The 14,592-nt window shown below is 50.1% G+C and overlaps 1 protein-coding gene across 7 annotated transcripts in view; it reads right to left on the bottom strand.

Annotated features, from left to right (window-relative positions):
* The window catches only part of SMOC1 (SPARC related modular calcium binding 1), a 137,606-nt gene that overhangs the window by 73,240 nt on the left and 49,774 nt on the right, over positions 1-14,592 (bottom strand). The gene's annotated exons all lie outside the window — the stretch shown is intronic.

Here is a 14,592-nt window from a genome sequence, read left to right as displayed (position 1 = left end):
TCCCCAAATTAGGAACTCCCTAGCCATCTCTAGATTCCATCTTTGGATAGTTTTATTTATTAGAAAGTAATATTGATCCACAAATCAATTACTTTTTCATTTCGGCCCACTGCTCTCTGGCAGAATTCAAGCTAAATGATTTTCTGTGAGTAAAGGAGTTCCTGATTTTAAACAACAATAATAACCAGCTTGGAAAATGCTGAGTTAGACAGGTTTCTTTAGGACTTCTCAGACACCTTGGATACGTTCTCATGCATTGTGAATCTCCAAGAGATACAGTAAATTAAAGATTGCTGCAAATTGTTTGCTGCTCTTCCCACTGAGCTGTGGAGTCTAAGCCCCTCCCCGTGAATCTGGACTGGCCTCACTAACTTACCTACCCAATAAAAGGCTGTGGCAGTGATGTTTGGGGATTTCCAAGCAGGTTCATACAAAGTCTTACAGCTTCCTCCCAGGCCTCTTGCAACACTCACTCTGGAGGAAACCAGCTGCCATGTAAGGAGCCTAACAACCCTCAGACGGCCATGCTATGAGGAAGCCCAAGCTACCATGTGGTGAAACCATGTGCAGGGAGAAATCCCCAGACAACCCAGGCCGGGAGACATGTGAGTGAAGCAACTTCTGATGAGTCTACCCCCAGTTGTTGTCTGATTGCAGCTAACAGAGATGAAAGGAAGTAACTGCGTGAGAGACCCCAAGTGAGAACCGCTCAGCTGATCCCCATCAAACCCGCAGTACTGTGAGAGATAATAATAAATTGTTATTTTAGCCATTAAGTTTAATGGTAGTTTGTTACATAGAAATAGATAACCAGGAAGGGGCATTTATGATGATGCATCTCCCAAACTTATATAACCGTGAACCCCTTTATCAGTGAACCCCTGTTAACAGGAGGCCATACAATCCATGAGCTTCTTTTGAACAGCCCATAATTCCACAGCATGGGCCTTGAGAGCTGGGTCTCCTCTCATCCACCCTCATACAGCAGAATCTGGGCACGCTGAAGGCTCTTCATCAGTGCGGAGCGAGGGGATGGGTATCCCACAATGCACGGCAATGTCATGAGCACACATCTGGCTGCAGTGGTGCTAGAGTTGACTGAGTGATCACACCAAGATCACAGGGTACGGGAAGGTGTGACCACAACCCCTGTTTCAGGTATATCTGCAGGCTCTTTGTGTGAAGCAGAAAGATGAGAACTTGCTGACCCTTTTCCAGGACAGCAGCGGGAGGTCCAGAGGCAGTGCCATTTCTTCAAGGGAGCACTGGAAACAAACGCCCCCTACTGGTAAGATTCCAAGAGAGCCCAAGCCTGTCCATTAATGCACAGACTGCCTCCCAGCTGCAAAACCAGTCCCTCCCACCCCAACCCACCCCCCACTCCCACCCCCCCCAACTCCTGCCTGGTGCTGGCTGCTCAGCACAGGGAGGAAGAGCTGAGGGCTGACAGCACCGCACAGGCTTCGTCAGGTGGACAGTGCACCGTGGCTCTCCCTTCAGAGACCCTGAGCTCCACACTCACAGGTTCAACCTAAGTCTTGCCCAGAGCCCAAAAGGAAATGTCCTGGGAGTGTTTCATGATAGAGCCTAGTGTTCCCGGATAAAGATCAATAATATATCGAATCACGTCCAGAGGAAGCCTGCCGCCTCCCAGGCAGGCACACAGAGGAGGGATGAGCTGATAGGACAGCAGGAGGGGGCACACAACCCCCAGCCTCAATTCCCCTCAGGTTGCCCCTGCTTAGAACCTAAGGTGTCCCACTGCCCTTGGGGACCTTCACGTGGTTTTCTGTCCTGTAGAAATCTGACCCCAGGGCCCCTCTCTGGCCTCAGCACTTCCTGCTCTGTCCCCTCCTTGCTTGTGCTGGTCAGGCACCGGCCTGCGTTTTCCCCAGAGCCACACTGGTTCCACCTCCAGGCCTTTGGACACACTGCTCCTGTTCCCCGCTCTCCCATCCCTGCTACAGACCTCAGCTCACGTCACCTCCTCTGGGAGGCCTTCCCTAACTCTCACAGGTGAGGATGGTCCCCCTGTAATAACCTCTCACACCCCACTTTTCCTTCACGGCTTTTAACACAGTTTGTGTGATGCATTGATTGTGTGCTTTGAGGAACAATGGAAGCACCAACTCGGAGCCCCACATGACAAGGATACTGTCTATTCTGCCTGTGAACGCATCCCCAGCATAGGAGCAACACTGGGCGCTCCATTCTTGTGCAATGAGGCATCCCTGCCATGGCATTTCCCACGCGGCATTAGCTCAGAACCAGGTGACAGGCCACTGCAGGTGACAGGCCTGGCCTCCCAGGCTCCTGCCACCCGGGGATCCCTGGGCCTCTTCTCCACGCTCATGCTCTGAGCTTTCCCCCTCCCTCCCGAGTTACACGATGGGCAGCAGTGGGCACAGATTCCTGCCTTAGCTCCACCCCAGAACTTAAGTTATCTTGAGGCTGAGAGGGGTGTCCCTCCCACCCCGACCCCGGCTCCTCTGCCACTAGAGCCCCCAGCCTCCAACCGACTGTGCACCAGAGAAAGCGTGGGACCCAAAGGCCCAGCTGAACGCGGCACAGGACACAGGAGGCTGAAAACAGCAAAGCTGGCCCCCCATCCTCCCTCAGTATGGCTTCCTAAGTCCCATTCCTAATCTGTCTGCCACCTAGAATGCAGCCAGACCTGGCTCCGCCATTCTCCCTGGTGAGCAGCAGACGCCAGGCCAGACGGCAGGATCCATGTCCTCACGTGCAAGGCTGGCCAAGAGCAGGTTAGGGCACTGTTGTCGTCACACCACTCGCTCCTTGTCCGTGGAAGTCAGGGCTACTTACGTGAAATAACGCACTGATTCTTAAGACCTATTTGTTAGGTTATTTTGCCATGTGAATCAGCAGGAGCCGAGGAACAACATGCCCTCTGTTTTCATGATCACACGAGGATGGAAACATATGTACCTTCCAACGCCTGGGAAAACCAAGGGACCCATCCTTGGTCACAGGGATCTGGTAGCCAGACCCGAAGTCTGAAGAGTAATAATAATAAAAGCTGATAATTATATATTACTTATAATATGCCAACAATGTAATCTTCATAATCACCCTCTGAGGCAGGGTATGTTACGATCTTCATTTTACAGATAAAAAACTAAAGCCCAGAGGAGTTAGGCAACTTCTCCAAGATTACACAGTGTGTACGTATCCATGCTGGGATTGATACCCAAGGCCTGGCTCCAGACCATGCTTCTAACCACTAACCCACACTGCCGTTCATTATGCCAGAGAAACACTGCTAAAAACAGCGCTGGCCCAATTGCAAAACTGAGTCACAAAATCAGAAACTGTTCGTCAAGAACCTACTGTGTGCCAGACACTAACCTGAAGATCTAGATAGGACAGCCCTGCCCACTTTAAGCCTACGATCAGGAGCTCCTCATAGGGGTCTTGTTCACCTTAAAAACAAGCAAACAGGAATCAAAAAAGACAGTTTCTTTTCATACTCCAGGAGGTTACCCTGTTGTCTCCTCCTCAGCTCACAGGGGATGACAGCTGCAGGCGTCACCGTGGCATTGAACTACAGGCCATAAATTTGGTTTGGAAACGGCCTTCTCTGGACCAACATAGGCGCCACATAGACGCCAGAAACCAGCTTAATAACTAGGGGAACACTCTTTCTACAGCAGACAGGTTAAAGAGCTTCAGAAGAAGCCCCACCTGCCTCACACATGGACATCCTTCCGGCGTCAGAAGAGTTCCCAAAAGGTCCCAGCTAGAAATTACTGATCCCTGAGACCAAGTAAAAAAGTTCCGAGACAGCATAGGGCCCTTGCTAAAGACCATCTTCAATCAACTGTGGTGTCTTGTTTTCATCTGTTTTAGGAACTGTGTGTGTTTGTGTTTAAAAAAAAAAAAAGCAATGAGTTCTATAAAATGGAGTTTGGGTAGGATGACTATGCCCTCATAGTTATCCTATAAAACCTCCAGGGCCCCAGGGGGATTACTGTGGGTCCACAAACATTACTTATTTAGCCACCCATTCATCTACTTTTGTACTCAACAAGAGAATACTGTGAAGAACCCAGCACTGCAGAAGGCATGGGAAGCAGACCAAAACCAACATAGTCCTGCCCTCAATGACTTGCACTCTAGGGCAGACACACAAGCAAGACGACATGGTAAGGGAACAGGACACTGAAGGACAAGAGAGGATTTAATCCTAGGGTCTCTGCAATGCTACAAAGCCACACAGTCCCGCAGAACTTTCTGCGGGGATGGCCCTGTCCTACATCTGGGCTGTCCAATATGGTAGCCACAAACCACACATGGCCATTAAGAACTAAACTGTAGCTACCGCAACTGAGGGACTAAATTCTTAGTTGCATTTAATTTTAGTTAACTTATATTTGCATAGCCATATGTGGCTAGTGGCTACCCTATTCAAGAGCACAGTTCGAGACGGGAGGGGAGATAGGTTCATTCTCCCTGGAATTTCTCTTATTTGAGCTAAGCTCAGACAGATTGGACCAAGGGGGACGGGGGAGGGGGAAGAAGCAGATCCTGATGATAATTTCCACATTCTGAAACTGGACATGAAATCAGTTCATTGCTTATGGGTCAGCACCAGGACAGCCCAGGAGTTCATCACAGCCCACCTGAAGCCACAGGTAGATGTTTCCCTCTCTTCTGCAGGACATAGGAGGTACAGGCTAGAAGTCTCCAGCAGCAGCCTGTGGCCTGGGTCAGTGCTCTCAGCACACAGACAAAACTCAGTCTGAGTCACCCTGCCGAGACCTGAGCCTCCGAGCCACAGAAGTCTGTTGTGGGCTCAAAAGCAACTGCAGTTGGTGGAAATTTTTGGTGTTGGGCAGAGGCGAGCTGTCTCCCCAGTGAGGCAAACGCTGAGCCGTCTCCCTCTGGGGGAAAATAGTATTTTCATTAAAATCCTCACATACATTCCCTTCCCTCTTCCCAACCAAAAGTCAACAAAAACAAAATAATTATGTTAAACATGATTGCGTAATAAGGAAACCAAACAAAGGGGCTGGGACAACGGTGCATGTGCAGTCTTCTCCCGCCCGCTCTCCTTGGGGAGTGAATGATTCCAAAGCAAACACACATTTGTGGTCTGCTCACATTTGTAAAGTAGGACAAGCACTTGAAATACATATAAATAATCCAACCTTCCTACGGGAGTAGCAAGCTACCGATGGGGGCATCCTTCACCATAGAAGGGATGGGGACAAAGGAAATCAATGTTAGGCCAACAATCCCTTCTGTCTGAAAGGCACACACGCCAACCTGGGCCCTGCAACCTCCAGAAGAGCAGAATGCAAACCCTGCCACTGCTTTGGCTCAGAGTGACCACTCCAATACCACAAGCTGTGTTAGGTTTGACTGACTGCCAAGTTTCCATGACAATGTAGGGGACAACAAAGGCAGCCTAAGGTTCCATCTGGGAGATGTTTGATTCTTTGCAATATGGAGTTGGTTTCACGGTCTTCACTTCCACCTGTACCATGCTGACTTAACCTGGATCTAAAATTCTACACAGGCATTTTTCTGGTAAGATGCGCTATGTTTCCCAGGTGTAGAAGTTGGGGTAGGAACCATAATAAGCAACCGGGGCGGTGGCCCATCACTGTGAGACAGCCACAATTTGGAGTAGCAAGTAGTCTTCCTCTTTATGGTATCAGACTCAAAAATCACAGGCCAAACTCAACTAATTTGAGGGGTGTTTGTTAATAAACTCATATATAACACAGCTTCGGGTACTCACTTAGCTATGGCTGCAAAACAAACCAACCCTAAACGTCGTGGTATCAAATGATTTATGATTTCTCTCAATTCTACAGGTTGGCTGGGCTCAGCTGGGAGCTTCTTCTGCTCCACGTGGTGTCTGCTGAGATTACACTTGGCGGCATTCGGTTGGGAGCTTGGCTGGGGCTGAAACATCCACGAAGACTTTACCCTCTGGCTCAGTTGGGGTGGTGGAAATGGCTGGGGGGCTGGCAGGGCCTCTCTCTCCAGCTTCCTCTTAGCCATGATGGCTTTATTCAGTCCTTTATCTCTTGCCGAGATGTTTGACTCTTTGCCCCCAACCTTTCTTCCTCAGTCAAGTTCAGATTCCATACAACCACTGAGTTAACACCCTAAAAAGCAAATGCTTTCATGTTTTAAACACCACCACTAGCTTCCTTGAACCCGCAGCTGCATTGGGCTCAGACTTCTATTGAAGCCTCAACATATGACATTATCATTCATGTGTTTACACGTCTAAAGACTCTCTTATTCCTCTTTATATACACAGGGCCTCACCCTGCCTGATCAACAGCAGTTGTTCAATACCTATGTGAAGAATGAATGGGTGACTATTAAACCTTACCTAAAATATATCCTAGATAAGAAACTCCTTTTTCTTATCACTTACTATGAAAAGAGATATTCTTTGTCCAAATACCACCAAAAGCTTAAAGCTCTCAAACGCAGTAAGGAAAGCAGTTTGCTCCTTTTCTCTTTTCAAAAAACATCTATTAGATAAGGAAAACCATAAACACCATATTTTCTCCCTTGAAGTAAAGCCATTGAAGAGAATATACCAAAGTGGCTGAGACAGTACCCACATACCATGCACGTCATCACTAAGTCACCATGGAGTTCCCGCCCCCCCCACCCCACCCTCGCCAGAAGGCTGGACTTAGCCTGAGAGCCGCCCCCCACAGCCCTGCAGGGAGCCTTCCCACCACCCTGCAGACAAGACTTGTCACCCATAGGTCAGGCTGTAATCTGAGATGCCCGGGGTGGCTGAACCTGAACTGAGTTTAATTTAACAGCCAATGGGATTAGCACTCTGGCTTTTCTGACGGCTACCATATGCGTGCACTCCAAGAAGAACAACAGCCAGATAATAAAATGAATTCATTTATAAGTCAGATTTTTCACACCCTGAATTCATTTTGTCCCACAGAGTTAAGGTTGTAAATAACGGTGAGCTTCCCAGCTCCATCCACAAATGCCTGTTTGGAAGGAACGGGGAGGGGAATGTGTGCCTGCTGAGTAGGGAGCAGATACAGTAAAGGACCCTGGTGCCTGGGCCCCCGGTGGGGCAGAATTCCTCAGCCCCACTGCCCTGTCCTGCCTGCCTCTGGACCTGGCACACGCCGGCCCATCTCCCTGGACTGTGTGTCCACCTCATATGCTCCTATTCACCCTTCTGCTCTCAGAGCACATGTGGCTTCCTTGGGGCATTTACTTCCCCAGGAGGCCGGGACTCCTGCGAGGAGCCTCCATACACCCTCTGCTTTCCCCTGTGGCCTTTGTCACACTGGTAATTAAATGACTAATTGTTTCATTATGTTTCTTGCTCATCCTCCCCACTGACCCAAAAACTCCCTGCGGCAGGAACCAAGATCTGCTGGGTGCCACACTGCTGGATCCCCAGTGCCCAGCAGGGCCTTGCCCACAGGGGGTGCTCAATCAGAATTGAATGGAAGGAGGAGGAGGAAGCTGAGGCTCGGCCAGGTTGAGCTAGCGAGTGGTGGAGCACGCCTCCCAGCCTGCCTGCAAGCCCAGATCCTCCTGCTGCAGCACACGCTTCCACGCAGGTGTCCAGCCCTGAGCCCTGGAGCTGAGGCGGGCACTGCTGTCCAGGAGCGGAGGGGGCTCTGCTCAGCTCTGGCAGTGGCCCCTCCAGTGGACAGGAGAGAAGAAGGGCTCTGCGAGCAGAGAGAGCTTTCCTAAGAGAGGGATACTTTTCCCATCTTGTTTATAAATCGAAGTCCAGCTCAGGTTTGGTTTGGTTTAATATAGTTTTATTGATTTCAGAGAGGAAGGGAGAGGGAGAGAGATAGAAACATCAATGATAACAGAGAATCATTGTTCGGCTGCCTCTTGCATGCCCCCCACTGGGGATCGGGCCCACAACCCAGGCATGTGCCCTTGACGGGAATCGAACCATGGCCCCTTCAGTCCATAGGCTAAAGCTCTATTTTCTGAGCCAAACCAGCTAGGGCCCAGCTCAAGTTTTTAAACTGAGGCACTACAAAGCATTTCTGGGAGGTAACTCTGCTATTGAGAGAGGGGGGAAGCCACTCCCGGAGCCTGCGCCTGGAACAAAAAGGAGAGAGCACATTCCAGACATGGAGCTGCAGCTCGGCCTCTTACTCTCCCACCAGGGACCGGCCGCCTCTGGTCACTTGCTCCCTCGTCTGCAAAACCGAACTGTGGCCTTTTCCTCCGGGCCCGCTTCTTCGGGAACGAGGAGCGGTTTCCCATTAAACCATCACTCACCCCGCCACTATCTAATCCATCATCCGCACGGAGGACCCACCTCCCTGCTTCTGCCAGCTCGCTCTCACCCTTCCCTGACCCCGCAGCCACCGCATTTACACAGGTGCAAAGGGGGCGGCCAGCAGGGCTGGAGTGGGGCTCCTGAAGATGGAGGAGGGCAGATAAGGGAGGTCAGAGGGAAGGCGCGGTGCGTACCACACAGCTCTGCTCTTCTTCCACACACCTCCACGGCGGGCCTGACAACAGCACGCCCGCCGATTAAAGGGCTTTCCATGCCGCTGAGGGAAAGCAGACGGCCCCCTCCAGCTGTTTGGCAACTGGAACCACTTCTGTTGTTTTAGCCAGGAGAGGCCTGACCTTCGTCACCCCACCCACCCCCTCCCCAAGGGAGGAATTTAGTGGTCACCTACCCCACCCACCCAACTCTCCACCTCCACTGTGCCCCCCACAACCACGGGGGTGACAGGTCAGGACCCGGGGGAGAAGGCTATCTTACTCCAGGTGCCATTATGGGGAAGGGGGGAAGGTGCCATTATGGAGTGGGTTAGACAAAGCAGCTGGGACCCTGGACTGAAACTCACACAGACCCCCATCCATGCCGTGCCAGTCTATTAGGAAGGGGGGTGCAGATAGTGTGGGCTAGGGCCAGGTCATCAAACTTCCAAAATACAAAGCATGATCCTGAGTGAGAGGAGCCAGGCGCTAAAGGCTACGTACTGTGTGATTCCATTTATAAGTGACAGTCGGGAAAAGCCAACACTGTGTGGAGAGAAATCAGATCAGTGACTGCCCGGGACTGGAGATAGGGGGGAGAGCATGGTAGTATGGGGGGAGTGGGGGGGTGTTCTCCTTCTTGATTATGACAGTGGTTATAAAACTATATAAAGTTGTTAAAATTCATAAAAGTGTACACCTAAAAAAGGGTGCATGATACGGCATGTAAATCATATACCAATAAACAAAAAAGAGAAACGCATAACACTAATGAAAAATAATTCCAAAAAAAAATGTTTGTTTTGAACAGCAGACCTCCCATCGGTCCTCAGTGAGGTTTCTGGAGATTTCTCTGCCCACCCCCGTCAATTACCAGGCATCGTGCTAGGTGCAGTGGGGGTTATAAAAATAAACAACAGAGGCTCTGCCCCCCATCCCCCGAGGCTGAGTTTGTGGCAAAGACTGACATGTGTACAGTTAACTCCATAGGGACCACATTTTCAAAACCAGCAATGAGGAAGCAACGCCTAAGTCACAAACAGACAAAAGGGTAGAACATTTAAAAATGGGATGCCAGGAAGTCTAAGATGTGAGGTGGCTAACTCTTTAAAAAGGGGAGAGGAGGAGAGAGGAGAGGAGGGGGGAGGATCTCGGTGCCCCGGGACTATGCTGAGTGCCGGGACAGAGCAGCTGGCCCTGTGTCCTGTGGGGTCAGAGTGAGAGGTTCATGCAGACTGGACAGGGCCAGGACTTCTCCAAGAGCCATAAACTGGGCCGCAAAAGGATCCCCACAGGCAGGAAGGGACAACTGAAGGGCATCCTAAGCACCAGCAGCAGGTACACAGAAGTAAAGAAGCAAACTCATTTCAAAAGGTAGTTTAGAAATGACCATTTATGGGAAAAATAAGGCTCTAGGGCCAGACTGCGGGTGAGATCACGGAGGATCTTGAACATTCCCAGTTGTCTTTTTTTTTTTAAAGACTTGGAAGCCAGTGGAGGAAGTAGAAGACAAGATCAGACCTGAGCTTTAGAAATCTCTGGCAGGGGCATGAAAGTCAACAGAGCGGCCGCTCAGAGGCCATGCAGCTGAATGCAGCGCAGGAGGAATGGAGAAGAAGGGGGACATAGGCCAGGGCAGTGGCTGGGTGAGACCGGTGGGTCAGATAAAAGCACCAAGAACCAAACAGCCATCTGCAGGGAGTGGGGCAGCTGCCGTGGGAGGTGGTCTGTGTTCCCGGCACAGCCTGCAGGACTTCCACGAGGCTCGGGAGGGACGGGCGGGATGCCACACGCATGTTGGCAAGGAGGAAGAAATGGAGGACACGTGGGAATGAAAATATTTCTTTGAAACAAAACAAACAAAACTGAAACAGACTCCTAGACACAGAGAGCAAACTGGTGGTTGCCAGAGGGGAGGGGGATCAGGGGACTGGGTGAAAGAGGTGAAGGGGTTAAGATGTACAGATTGGGAATTACACAATAATCACAGGAAGTAAGTAAAGCAGAGAAATATAGTCAATAATATTGTAATAACTACTAGTATGTATGGTGCCAGTTGGGAACTGGAAATATCGAGGGGAACACGATGTAAAGTGGATGATTGTCTAACCACTAAGCTATAACCTAAAACCAATGCAAAATAAAATTGAAAGAAAAAATGTTTAATTTTAAAATATATTTTTTTAAATATATATTTGACTAAGTGGAATCCTTCAGCTTAAAAACTACAGTGGGGCCTTGACTTAGGAGTTTAATTTGTTCTGAGATTGAGCTCGTTAAGGAGCTCGTTAACTCAAATTACTCTGTCAACTCAATGCAAAAAATCGGCTGACAGCTGGTATCTCAAAAAACTCGTTAGTGGGGACACTAGTAAGTCAAGGCCCCACTGTATTGAGGTTTCAGTCTTCCTTGATCACCAGCAGGGCGACAGGTGAAAGCACTTGTTTTGTTTCCGGCTTGCAGTCCCGTCACTAACTACGAGGCAACAGAACTTTCCATCGAGGGCGTGGAGAAAGCCACTTGCCGTCCCCACCTCCCACCCCTCAAACTCTGCCACCAGGGCAAATAAAAACTCCTCCCACTCCACACCAAAGCCACGGTGTGCTCTCCAGGACCCAGGTTTCTTCAGTTCTCTCAGCCCACTAGCACTGGAAAAAAGGCCAAGTTGATGGTATTAACAAGGAGCAGCACAGTGGCCTTGTATTTGGGGTGCATCCAAGAGATGTTGGATTACAAGAGAGAACTCAGATGAGGTGCAAAGCAAAGAGAACAGGGAAGGTGTTCTTAAGTACCTGTTTGGATGTAAGTGCCTCGCCCTTCATCCCAATGACACACTGGTAGTAAGGGTTTGCTGAATTAGCTCTATCTCTCCACCAGGGCTAGTGGCTCCTTCCAAGGTTACCCTGAACTCTCCCACAGGCTCCACCCAGTGTCCTGCTCCAAATTCCCACTGGGTATTGCTAAGTTTGGAATCCATGTCACTGAGTACCTTGGCTAGTGGCGACGGGGCCAGAGATGATGGCTGCACATCCTGACTCTAGCCCTGCCCCCGCCATGCTCTGTCCCACCATCACTAGTAGCAGTTCATGCCCAGCGACATGTGACATGTGTTTTCTAACTGGGGGAATGAGTGAGGAGATTGGTCAGGATTGGGACTAATGACTGTAGGAGGGGTGACTGGGATTGGTCCTGACTCAGCTGGGTGCTGGCGGTGACTTACCCCCTGTGAAGGGCAAGGTCCCAACCCAGAACTGTTTTCACCGGAGACTTGGTGAGATTCTGGGCAAAGGAGGAGGTACAGAAGCTGAAAAGGGTGCTTGAGAGGTTCGAGACCACTTTGAGAGGTTCCAGGCACACGGAGAACTATTTCAGGGCTTAGGTGACAGAGACACAGAAACGAGGCAGGTCCTTTCCCCCACCTCTGCCTGACACCTAGCCTTGCCCTGGCAGCTGCAGCGACAGCTTTGGCTGCAGGAGACAGTTCCATTGGCACAGACTCGGTGTTCTCATGACGAGCACTGCCAGCAGCGAGGTTCCTCTGGACACAGGGAAAATTATGACTAGCCTGTGGAAATATTTAAAGCACCCCAAAGTAGGGCCTCAGGGGAACTGCTGTTGGAGCAGATGTAATTTGGGAATAAAGGTAACTGTGGTACCATTTTGTAATCATGGACAGAAGAGGCTTGGAAATACCGGTTCTAAGAACAGATGCTAATGGGTGTGCAGGCCCACAGAGCAGGCTGTGGGAGGCAAAACAAGCAGCCCCCAAATTAGGAAGAGTTTGCGAAGGCCACCCGAAGATCTGGAGATCAATATTCCAATATGGGGACATCGGACATGGTTGTCAGGCCCCCGGGCTGGTCAACAAAATGCCAGAGGAGCTCACAATGTGGCTGAAATAAAGCTAATCACACTCGGCCCAGAGTAGGGTGGAGTCTGAGGGGGTAGGAGTTGGACAGCCCCCCCCCCCTAGAAAGGGCCAGTCACGAATCTGTTCATGAGCTGAGGCATGAGTGTGTTCACCATATGGACACCCGCACATCCGTGTGCACTCACACACTCACGAGTATTGTTTGGGGGGCACAATCACTAGCCCTTGTTCAAGAATATAAGGTCAGCCCTGTCCAGTGTGCTCAGTGGTTACAGAATCAGCTGAATGTTCTAGGGCTCTCTTCTAGGTCAAGGGCACGTACCTGGGTTGTGGTTTGCTCCCCGCCCCCAGTCAGGGTGTGTGCGGGAGGCAACCAGTCCATGTGTCTCTCTCACATCAATGGGTCTCCCTCCCTCCCTCCCTACCTCCCTACCACTCTCTTTAAAAAGCAATGGGAAAAAATCCTCAGGTAAGGATCAAAAAAACAATGCAGGGTCAAGCACTTTGAAGGAGAAAGCTGGTAGCTAAGTTACTCGCAAAAAAAAAGCACTAGAAGTCTTTGTCTTCCTCTCTGCCCTGACAGATGCAAGTTCTCTGACACCACAGTATGTTTCTAAACAAGGTGAATGGAGACCCCATTTGGTGAACCTCACAACACCCAGAGACACCATGACCATACACTGCTAGTGCCTCCTACAGCAGGCCAGTTGTGCCAGGTGAGCCCTCACCCCCAGCCTGCTCCCAGCCTCCACCCTCACAGCATCCTGGATGACGACAAGGCCCCAAAGCCCCTTCAGGACTGAGCCTCTTAACTGAAAGACAGACTCTCATCTTGGCCAAGACTCCTTTCTTATCTTGCTAGAAGGGCCGCCTGTAGCCTCACCAGTCCACCCCTCTGGATTCTCGGTGCTGCTGCAGTTGCTTATCTGACCTTAGAAGATACTTGTCCACTCACATATTTTGCAGTGAGTCCTCCAGCTGTTACCAGTTACTGCTCCCCTTATCAACACAAAGCGACCCAAAACAGCCTTACCATAGCCCAACCACGATAAAAAATAAAAGAAATAAAAACTTCCAAAGTCTAAACACAGTAGGAAGAAGAGACAGGAGAAATTCACCCTCCCAGACTCTAGGAATGAACTCATGGGTCCGTCATAACTAGAGAAATTGGTATACTTTCATGTCATTGGATTATCACGAAGGAAGATGTCATTTTAATGCCCGTTTCATTTGGGCAAGACACTGTGGCGTGTATACAGAGGCTCATCTTCGTATCTACTTACACAGAGGAGCAATTTACATTGACAAGGGAGATAACAGGAAGAGACTCTTTATCCGTAGCACTTGAGGAAATCCTCTCCCTTACAGCACCACGCCCCGGGGATGGACGGCGAGCAAGTACAGACTAAAACAAACAGAAGAGGAAATCCCAGTCTTGCTAGGTCTTCGAATTATGTTAGGGCTGTGTGTGCTTAGGCTGTGTTTCCTTTTATTGCGATTTCCACTGTCATCTTGAGATCCTGCTGTGCTGGAGATGGGCTTCAGATCATGAAACAGAGCATAAGCATTCATGCCCCTGAGTGTGTGCGCATGCATACACACACACACACACACACACACACACACACACACACACACACCTACTGACAAAAGAGAAGAAGAAATCGTTTGGCCCAGGTGGGGCTGCCGTGTGCCATAAAACCTGGTGCTGTCAGCCCATCTCGGGCTGAAAATCCCCACTGCGTCCCGCAGGCAAGGATTAATTACTGCTGTCCAGAGTCCAGGCTCACGTCTTACTTCACACAGTGTGAGGCTGTTCTGGGCAGGAGGGAAATCCCGTAGACCCAAACTGGGTCAAGGAAAAGTAAATAGAAAGAACCATGTCAAATTCTACAGGCAGGAATGGAAGGTTAGTGGAAAACTAAAGCTAGCCCACTCCCAAGGCTGAGAAAAAACGGTCTTTCCATTTTCGTGGGCACAGACAAAGTCTTACTTTTATGGATAAAAACCTGTGTTAGACTTTTGAGGATCTTTTTCTTCTATGCCAGGCATTTATGACCCTGCAGGCCATATTTCCCCGGAACACTAGAGCTGATGGAAAGGACACTTACCTTTGCAGCAGCTCCCATCTGGGAAGCAAACGAGATGGCATGGCTGAGTCTGCTGGGGAGAGCCTTCGGAGCACACCAAGCCAGCCTGCGACTCCCAAGGCCTGGCTCTAAGACTTGGCGCTA

Source organism: Myotis lucifugus, unplaced genomic scaffold (assembly GCF_000147115.1).
Source record: "Myotis lucifugus unplaced genomic scaffold, Myoluc2.0 scaffold_85, whole genome shotgun sequence".
In the NCBI taxonomy this organism is placed as follows: Eukaryota; Metazoa; Chordata; class Mammalia; order Chiroptera; family Vespertilionidae; genus Myotis; species Myotis lucifugus.
This window is presented reverse-complemented; position numbering and strand designations above follow the sequence as displayed.